This window comes from Peromyscus eremicus, chromosome 6 (assembly GCF_949786415.1).
Source record: "Peromyscus eremicus chromosome 6, PerEre_H2_v1, whole genome shotgun sequence".
NCBI lineage: Eukaryota > Metazoa > Chordata > Mammalia > Rodentia > Cricetidae > Peromyscus > Peromyscus eremicus.
The window spans coordinates 109,460,411-109,470,243 of record NC_081421.1 but is presented as its reverse complement, the minus strand read 5'-3'; positions in this window follow the sequence as shown (position 1 = coordinate 109,470,243).

The following is a 9,833-nucleotide window of genomic DNA, read 5'->3' as shown; positions in this document are numbered from 1 at the left end:
GTTTTGTTCTGTGTCTAGAAAAGCTTCTGTAATGACTTCCACACTATAGCACATGCTATAATCAGGTCCACCCATATTCCCAGGCTATGGTCTCAGAATAAAGTTTCTCTTGTTCCCTTTGAAGTGAGAGCAGCATGTTACATGAACCCCATCTTTAGGCATTAGTCATTTTTTCCCCACAGTTTGTATTTACTTTCTGTGAATTTTGCTCCCAAAGTGTTAACATAGAGCTCTTGACCAGTTTTCTGTAGATGGTTGCTTTTTCTAAGTTCCATGGCTAAAACAATTTATAATGTAAAGATTTTTAAGGCCCCAACCAGCTGATTTTTCCAGTTAGGGAGCTTGTTTTGTGGCTAGGCCCTCGGCTTCAAGCTGGGATCTTCAGTAGTTCCTCCACTGCCTCCTGCAAATGCTGCCCAAGGCTAATTGTTTCTGCTAGTGGCACAGTGAGGGGCAGGCGCGGCACGTTCCATATCGTAAGAATTCAGCTGCATTTGTTCTCTAGGAAGGAGTCTAATGCACACATTGCTAATGGTTTGTTTATTCTGCGTTAACCATCAATCTGGATGTCAGCCAGACAATTGGCTCAGTGGGAATGCTAGACTCAGTGGCCTTGGTGTTTGTGAACCCTCCCCCTGCTACAGAGAGGAGACAGCCGAGGAGAAGAGCCAAGACTGGTCACCTGACCACAGGGACAATACTGAAGCCTGGGATGACTGATTGACTGCCTTTATTTCCCCGACTTTCTAATCGGATGGCTGAAGACGAGATGCAGACAGATCTGTAGGATGCTGAGCTACTATCTTCTCAGATTGCTGGATCTCTGAACAAAATGGCTTAAAGATTCAGGTCCTGAGCTTTGCCTATGGGACCTGCAGCAGGGCCACTTACATCCCCAGTGCTTACAATGAATCAGCACTGGCCCTTTGGTACCCAGAGAGAAGCCAGGCCTGTGGTCTGCTGTGGGTTCCAGGGGCAGCAGTGTGGCCCAACATGGGGAACCTGACGACAATCACATCAGGAAGACATCTGGATGATTTCTGGGGGTCACTGAGTTCACTGCCCAGGTTGTCATTTAAATCTTAGTTGTAATTCTATGAGGTGAGTACAAATATTACCCCTCTTCTTCGATGAGAAAACTGAACCTATGGAGCAAAGTTAGAGAGCTCTCCCAAGATCGCACAGTTAGAGCTAATTTACAACCCAGTGTGTCTTATTTCAAAGCCCAAGCTTTCACTGCAGCTCTCCAGAACATTCCACCCTGAAAGGGAATTTGAGCATGAAAGCACAGATACTTAACCCTCCAAAAAGTTCAGTCTTACTGTGTTGTAACAAAATTTATCTCTCAGTGTTTTCCTGAAGCATTTTATGGAAATGAGGGCATTGTATTTTATAACTAGAGACATCCCAGGCTCACAAATCTCACATTTTCCAGGCTCCTAAATCATAGAGTATCAGGCAGAGATTTCAGGAACCCGATCCAATGGAGAGTAAAAAGACCTACAGGTGATGAAATGAGTTAATGATGCGGACTGCCTAACATCCTACCACCACCCCAGGGAACACAAAATGGAAGCCTGCTTCAAGGAATTCAGGCTCTGTTTGCCAAACCTCCACAGCGTCGCCAGTTAAAATCTCGGTCTAAGGTTACATCCAGTGTTCGGTTCACATGAGCTAATTGAGGACGTTTTCTGTGCTAGCGCCATTTTCTGACGGCCAGTGTGTTAAATCCCCTTCCCATAGGTAGATCAGAGCTCCCTAATGGATTCGAGCCAATTTAGATCGAATCCAATTCACACCTGCAAATGAAGGGTGGCCTTCCAAACCCCCCCCAACCACCCCCACATGTTTGTGGGCTTGGCTCCCCTCACAGAGCACCCTGAAGGACAAGCCAGACCAGATCTTCAAGTCTAGTCAAAAGTAGAAGCTTGGGCCCCTGGCAAGCAGTCGCACTTCAGAGATCTCTTTTAATTCTGTTTTTCTTTTGCTGGTTGGTTAAGAAAAGCATGTGTGCTCTTGTAAGCAAGAGCATAACACTGTAAGATCAATTGCTAAATGGTCTTATTTTTAATAAAAAAAAAAACCCGGAGCCAGATATTAGGGTGAAAGCCTAGAGATCAGAAGATCAGAACAAGCCACAAGTTCTTACTCTAGGAAATCCTCAGCCCAAGAGAGAGCTACTTCCTGTATACTCACGCCTATATGCCTTTCTGTGCCCTGCCATCTTACTTCCTCTCTCCGCCCAGCCACATCACTTCTTTCCTCCCAGCTCTATCACTTCCTGTCTGTCTATACAGACCTTCAGACCTCTATAATTAACTAGTGCTGGGATTAAAGGCATGTGCCACCATGCCTGGCTCTGTTCACAGTGTGGCCTTGAACTCACAGAGATCCAGATGAATCTCTGCCTCCTGAATGCTAGGATTAAAGGTGTGTGCTACCACTGCCTGACTTCTATGTTTAATATAGTGGCTAGCTTTTTCCTCTGATCCCTAGATAAGATTGAGATGCACAAATAAAATATCACCACCTAACATTATAAATCAGAACATTAGCATCTTCTCCAGTGTTGTTCAGGGAAAGACACTCCCAAGTCTGAGGGGCAGTTTTCCTTGCTTGTAGGCTACAGATAACATTTTTCTATTGGTTTAACTATTAAGGCAACTCTATGCAGTTAAAAGGGAGGTTTATTTTGTGGGGTAACTTACAAGTAAAGGGATAGATTACAGGGTCCGGGAAAGGTGTAGTGCAGACCAGCAGTGTTCTGTGGAGAACTCTGCTCAGTCTACCTCCAGTGTCCAGGGTCCAGGAACCAAGAGAGCTGGCCCATCTCGATCTCGGGTCTTCAGGGGTCCTCTCTCGGCTCTGCCTTGTAGGTGTGACAGTTACTGAAGCCTCAAAGAGGGTGGTACTTCCAGGTCAAAGCTGGAACGGCTACCCACTACATCCTCCCTTGGGAGAAAACAAATACAATGATGATGTATCTGAAAAGGCATCACAAAACTATAACCACCATAACTATTTAGTCACAATTCTTTCAGTTTTGCAGCTGAGGAGGCTCAAAACTCATACAGATTGAAGCCATATGGCCAATAAGACATAAAGCAAGAGGTCAGAGCAAAGGCTCAGGGATTAGGGTTCCCAGCACCCCATGGGGTAGCCCCAACAGCCTGGAACTCATGCTCTGGGGATCTGACACATGCTAACCTCAGGGGCATGTGTACACCTGCAAACATGTTCATCTACCCACACACAGACATACACATGTATATACACAATGTGTTAAAAATAAATCATGCATATGTGTGCTTATTTGAACTGGGCCTAATTCCAAATGTTTCTTTTTAGATTTCTCCTTCAGGTGTACTGTGAATATAATTTTATTTCACAATGTATACTAGAAGTTTAAACCTGATTGCAAAAGTCCTGCAAAATATTCCAAATGACTTGTAGCCCAGCATTTCTTAGTGCCTTGAAAGGAAAAGCCAGTATTCAGGCCTCAGAACTAAGAACCAGGTACAAGAATGTTTAAATGCCTGTCACTCTGGTATCAACTGCTGCTGTGGGATGGTCTGTATGTCAAATTACTCTGATTGGTCAATAAATAAAACACTGATTGGCCAGTGGCTAGGCAGGAAGTATAGGCAGGACTAACAGAGAGGAGAACTGAGAGAACAGGAAGGCGGAAGGAGTCACTGCCAGCTGTCGCCATGACAAGCAACATGTGAAGATGCCGGTGAGCTAGGAGCCACATAGCAAGGTATAGATTTATGGAAATGGATTAATTTAAGCTATAAGAACAGTTAGCAAGAAGCCTGCCACGGCCATACAGTTTGTAAGCAATATAAGTCTCTGTGTTTACTTGGTTGGGTCTGAGCGACTGTGGGACTGGCAGGTGACAGAGATTTTCCCTGACTGTGGGCAAGGCAGGAAAACTCTAGCTACAAACTGCTGTTATTCAGTGGCTATTTTTACACTAAACAACTCCGAGGGAAGAAAACATCCTGTGTGTATTCTTTGTCTGTGGAACCCCTGTGCCCTGTGAATCATGGTCATGTAACATTATACTGTTGCAAGTAGCTTTCCCCAGTGCTTTTACCAATAGGACAGAGTAGAAAGTGTCAATCTGCTGCCCCTAACCAAGGGCAGGATGCTTGTGCACTGCTGGACAAAGTTACTAATTAAAAAATAATACTTGCACACAAAAAAGTAAAAGGAAGAAAATATGGGCTATTTTCCTGCTTTCTTGGCTGAGGAATCTGGCCTAAAAGTTCATGTACATCTTGAATTTGAGTAATCAGTTTGTCTACAAGTAGCAAAGAGTTTTTTGATGATTTACAGTTTCTTATGCAGTATTTTTCTAGCAACTGGCTATATAAACTCTATTCATTAGGCAACTCACTATTCTTTAGTTGCTGTAGTATGGAAGGTTCTATTAGACTATCTATAAATAACAGCAGGTAGCCAAGCAGACTTCTGCCAGTGCAGCTTCCACATCTCCTGGAGAGGGGTCGAGAGATTAAAAAACACAGCTCCAAGGGGAGAATGGGCCATCATAATCTGATGTGTCTTTTTTTTTTTTTTTTTTAAATGCAAAGACAAAGCAAGAAGGACCAGGCCTCAGAGACGTAGCAAGGCCTCATCTCTGGGAATGTATGAGAGAGTATTTCTGGAAATGCTCAACCAAGGTGGGAAGACCCACCCCAAATGTGGGTGGAACCAATCCACGGGCTGGAGATTCAGACTTAAGAAAAAGGGGAAAGGGAGAAAGCAGAGTGGTAGAACCCCTTATGTTCTCCTTCCTGATCTGTGGAAGGGTCCCAGCCACGCCCTCCCAGCTGTGACCCACTGCACTGCACCCTGTTGAACGCTGAGTGGAGACAAATCCTTCTTCCTCTGAGGGGAGAGAGAGAGAGAGAGAGAGAGAGAGAGAGAGAGAGAGAGAGAGAGAGAGAGAGAGAGAGAGCGAGCAATTATTTGGTCCAGTAGTCGGATTTCTGGGTACATAGCCAAAAGAAATGAAATCAGTTTGTCAAGGGGCATCTGCGCCCTGTGTTCATTCACTGCCGCATTGATCATAACCACTGAGACATGGGCTCAAACTAAATGTCCATCAGTAGATGGATAGGTTAATATAATGGACTGCCATTCAACCTTAACAAGGGAATCCTGCCATTCACAACAACGCAGAAGGTCCTGGAGAACACTGTGTTGAGTGAAGTCAGCCAGGCACAGGACTCAATATCATAAGATCTCACTTACCTAATGAAAGCCAACTCGTGGAAGTAGGAGGTGGTTACCAGGGCTGAAGGGGAAAGAAGAAAGTAGGGATCTGTTGGCCCAAGGGACATAATTTCAGTCAGACAAGAATAAGTTCTAGAGGTGTGCTATGCAACATGACGACTATAGCAGTGTCATGGTTGGGAGTTGTTAAGAAAGACCTTAAACATTTTCATCACCCAAAAATGTACACGGGTGAGGTAATGATGTAGCACCTTGATTTAACAGTTTCACTATGTGCACACAGACCAGGATAACACACCGAACACATAAGTATATGCAATTTTGTCTATTAGAATTTGATAAATGTTAGACAGAGGCAGGTGGATCTCAGCGAGTTTGAAGCCATTCTGGTCTACAGAGCGAGTTCCAGGACAGCCAGGGCTACACAGAGAAACCCTGTCTCAAAAAACAAAAAACAAAAAATTTGATCCATGTGAAAAACTTGTTCTGTAACTTCACGAGTCACATGAGTGACCATTTGTTCACATCTCAACTTCTCCTTTGCTATCCTTTCTCTGACCACCAATTGTACAGGCTTCTTGTCCACTGTCTGGTAGTGAGTCCCTTCCACTCAATCCTGGAAACCATTTTTATCTTTTAACAAGCACTTTCCCACACATGTTACAAAGATTTTTCCTAGATTACAATTTTTATTTTATTTTGTGTATTTATTAATCTACACACAAAAAAAAATTGTGATAGTATTCCTTGACCCAGGACCTTGTGCATGCTAGACGTGTACTCCCCCACTGGACTGTGCCTTCACCAACCAGAGTTTTTAACATTCACCCTCTAACTTCCATGAATCTTGGCTTCACCATCTGCCATCTCTAGCGTTATGTGTACAGTGGTCTTTCCTCCTCTAAAGATCGACTACACAGTAGTTACTGATCTCTTCTCTTGTGTTTCCATTTCATATATTTGGTTGATTTGGAATCTCTTTTGCTTTATATAATAAAGTAAGGATCTAATTTCATTATTTTTCAAAATAGCCAATCAATTTCCCTGGAATTCTTTATTGAACAATTGTAGGGTCCGAGGAAATGCTGAAGGAAGACCGCAGACTCAAATAGTATGTAAGAGCAAAGAGCATTTATTAATATTCCAGCATGCATGTGGGGTTGTTCACCTGTACAAATTGGCAATGACCCTGAGAAGAGCCTGTAGGCTCCTCTTAAGCACAGCTAAGAGAAGTTTCGGTGACAGTTAGGTCATCTCAAATATGATTGGTTAAACAAGCAGCAGCTATATTAGTATACTTTTAATCGACTGAGGTTTAGTCTTGTTATTTTGGGGCATACTTGCACAAACTTGGGTGAGTTCGGACGTGACTCAGAAAGGGGCTGCTGGGTTTGTCCTTGAGATATTGTGAGGCTGCCTCAGGCTTCGTCCCTGAATGTAAGGGCATTGTGGATAAATGGCCTTTTGTGGAAAAGACACCTGTTTTGCCCTTCTCAGAGAACTGAAACTTAAATTCAGTTGTGAGGGTGGGAGAGTTTAACCCCTTCGCAATCTACTGTAAACACTTAGAAATGCTCTAATTACCTAGGAATCAGTGAGTCTCTCCCTGGTGTGTTTTTTTTTTTCCAGTGTAGAGACAATGCAGGAAGGACCAGGCGTCAGAGACACAGCAAGATCTGAAGTCATTGCCACACCAACCCTACAGAGCATGGCAATGCTCTAGAAACGAAGGGCTAGAACCTAAAAACATAAATCATTTTCAAGTGTGTACAAGATTCTAGAGGATGTTTTCCTCTCAATTTTCCTTTGATGGGCCTGGTTTTAAAATTGGAGCTCAGAGCGATGATTATACATAAATTATACATACACTTAAAAATTCCTTTTCTATACTAGTCCACACTAGTTTTCCTCATAAATAATGTATTAGGAAGAAAGATTTTCTAGTACAATCATTTGTCCCTAGTTACAAAAGCAGAGCCGAGCAAATGTTCAGTTTAGACAGGAAGAACCAGCACCAGGAATTCTTTTTTCCCTTGAGATAAAAATAGAGGGGAATGTCCCCTCCTCCTTCAGTTTGGACCAGGACAGAACCAGCTGGTCATGACAGGTTTTGTTTTAATGACCCTGAGAAAAGATCCTGGATCCTCTCCATGTAACTTGTTCCAAACTGTAAAGATCGCCATTAAAATACAAATCCACGGGGCCGCGATTGGAGCGGTTCCGTCCTTTAAACCAAAGTGCCTATTGGTGGTGACGGCCCTCTGGCTGTTGTTCTTTGGATTTGTCTCCAGATTAAATCATCCCAACCCTCCAGATCAGTGGTCCTCAACCTTCCTAATGCTGCGACCCCTTAATACAGTTCCTCATGTGGTGGTGACCCCCAGCAATAAAATTTTCATTGCTACTTCATAACTGTAATTTTGCTACTGTTATGAATCATAATGTAAATATTTTTTGAGATAGAGGTTTGTCAAAGGGGTCACAACCCACAGGTTGAGAACCATTGCTCTAAACAGATAAAATTATTATTTCATGCTCACAAACATCAGAGCAACCTCAGACACTAATTAAGGGCTAAGGAAACACACATAAACACATGAAAATCCACACTCCCTCATTTTAAAAATGTCTATGGCTGATCACAAATTTTCCATTTTAACTCTGAAATTCTGTCTCTTACTCTGCTTCTTAAAAGGTGAACTGTAATGAACCAATCTGGCTTCTATTTGAGGAAAAACTCAGAGGAAAGCCCAATATGGGCTCCTCCCTCTGCAGGGGTGGAGAGTGTGAGACTAGTCACAGGGAGGCAGAGGTGTGAACTTAGGCATCGGATGTTCCTTGTGCAGGCATTGTGAAGGGCACTCTGCTTTGAGCCTGAGCTTTGAGCAAAAAGTGTATCCTTTCCTGGGGAGAGGGGCTAACAAATGGCAGTCCTTGTGACTACGTAAGATAAAGACATTAAAGGGAAGAAAAAGAGAAAAGAGAGGCCCAGCTGTAGAGCTAGGGCCTTGAGCAGGACAATGGCAAGTGACACAAGACAGAGCTCACAACTTCTGAGCTAGTTTGTTCTAAAGACCTACAAGAATATAGTTTTTCAGGTCAATTCTGGGTCAAGGGATCTCAACCAAATAACTGGTCTTAGCCTACTCAGACCACTGTGTCTTACTTAGTGTTCTATTGCTGTGAAGAGACAACATGGCCACTGAAACTCTTATAGAGGAAAGGATTTAATTGGGCCTTAAAGTTTCAGAGGATTAGCCCATTATCAGCAGGATGAGAGCATGGCAACAGGCAAACAGACATGGTGCTGGAGAAGTAGCTGAGAGTTCTACATCCAGCTCCTCACTTAGGCGGCAAGAAGAAAAAGACCCTGGGCCTGGCTTGGGCTTTTAAAATGTCATAGCCCACCCCCCCAGTGACACACTTCCTCCAACAAGGTCACACCTCCTAATCCTTTCAAATAGTGCTACTCCCTGGTGACCAAGTATTCAAATCTATGAGCCTCTGGGAGCCATTCTCTTTCAAGCTACCACAACTATTAATTTAGAATTAAAATTTACTGCTCAGCTGGGCAGTAGTGGTGCACACCTTTAATCCCAGCACCTGGGAAGCAGAGCCAGGCGGATCTCTGTGAGTTCGAGGCCAGCCTGGGGTACAGAATGAGTTCCAGGACAGGTGTAAAGCTACACAGAGAAACCCTGTCTTGAAAAACCAAAAAAAATTAAAATAAAATGAAATAAAACAAAATAAAATTTGTTGCTCACAGTCTGAGGTCTGGAAGGTCTAAGATCAAGGTGACCCTAGCTTTTGTGACAAAGCACATTCACGAGGTGGAGGAGACAGAGACGTCACCGTCAAATCTTCTTTAAGGGCAACTAATCATCCATATGGGTTCTGCCTTTGTGATCTGATCGGTTCTGAAAGGCCCAGCGCCTAATACAAGGCAACTAAATTTCAGCATAGGAATTGGGGTATCAATGTACTGCTTATAGGAACTGGAGGACAAAGAAACTTGGACTTTCTGTGTAGTGTCTCACTCATGGTCCAGATGCCACTTCTCTTCCCAGCACCCCTTTCTTCTATGGTCATCAATGGTCCCCACTCCTGCTGGTCATAGCCTCGGGTTCGAGGCCCCGGGGGTATGACATGGAGCCAACTCGGCTCAGGCAAGTCTTCATCAGAACGAGATGTGGGTCAGGACTAGGAAGTGCAGTACCTGTTGCCATGACACTTGGCTCTTTTTCTCCAATGCATACATCATTTTTACCATCTTCGCATCTGTCCCCACTCTCAGCAGGTGTCTGTAGAAGCGGGTCGCATTCAAATCACCTAGATCAAACACTCCAGGGTGAAGTGTGGAGACGATGCCTGAGTAAAATCTCCTAAGCCCAGCGGTTAGGAGGCTAAGGCAGAAGGATCACAACGAGTTCTAGACTGGTCTGGACTGTAAATGATAAGGCCTTATCTCAAAACAAAACAACAAAACCCATCTTCAGATGAAAAGTGTCCTTTCTACAGTTTGAACTAGTCAAATCTCCACAATGGCAAACTCTGGGTGAATGGGTTTGGGCCAGGTGTGGGAATTCCAT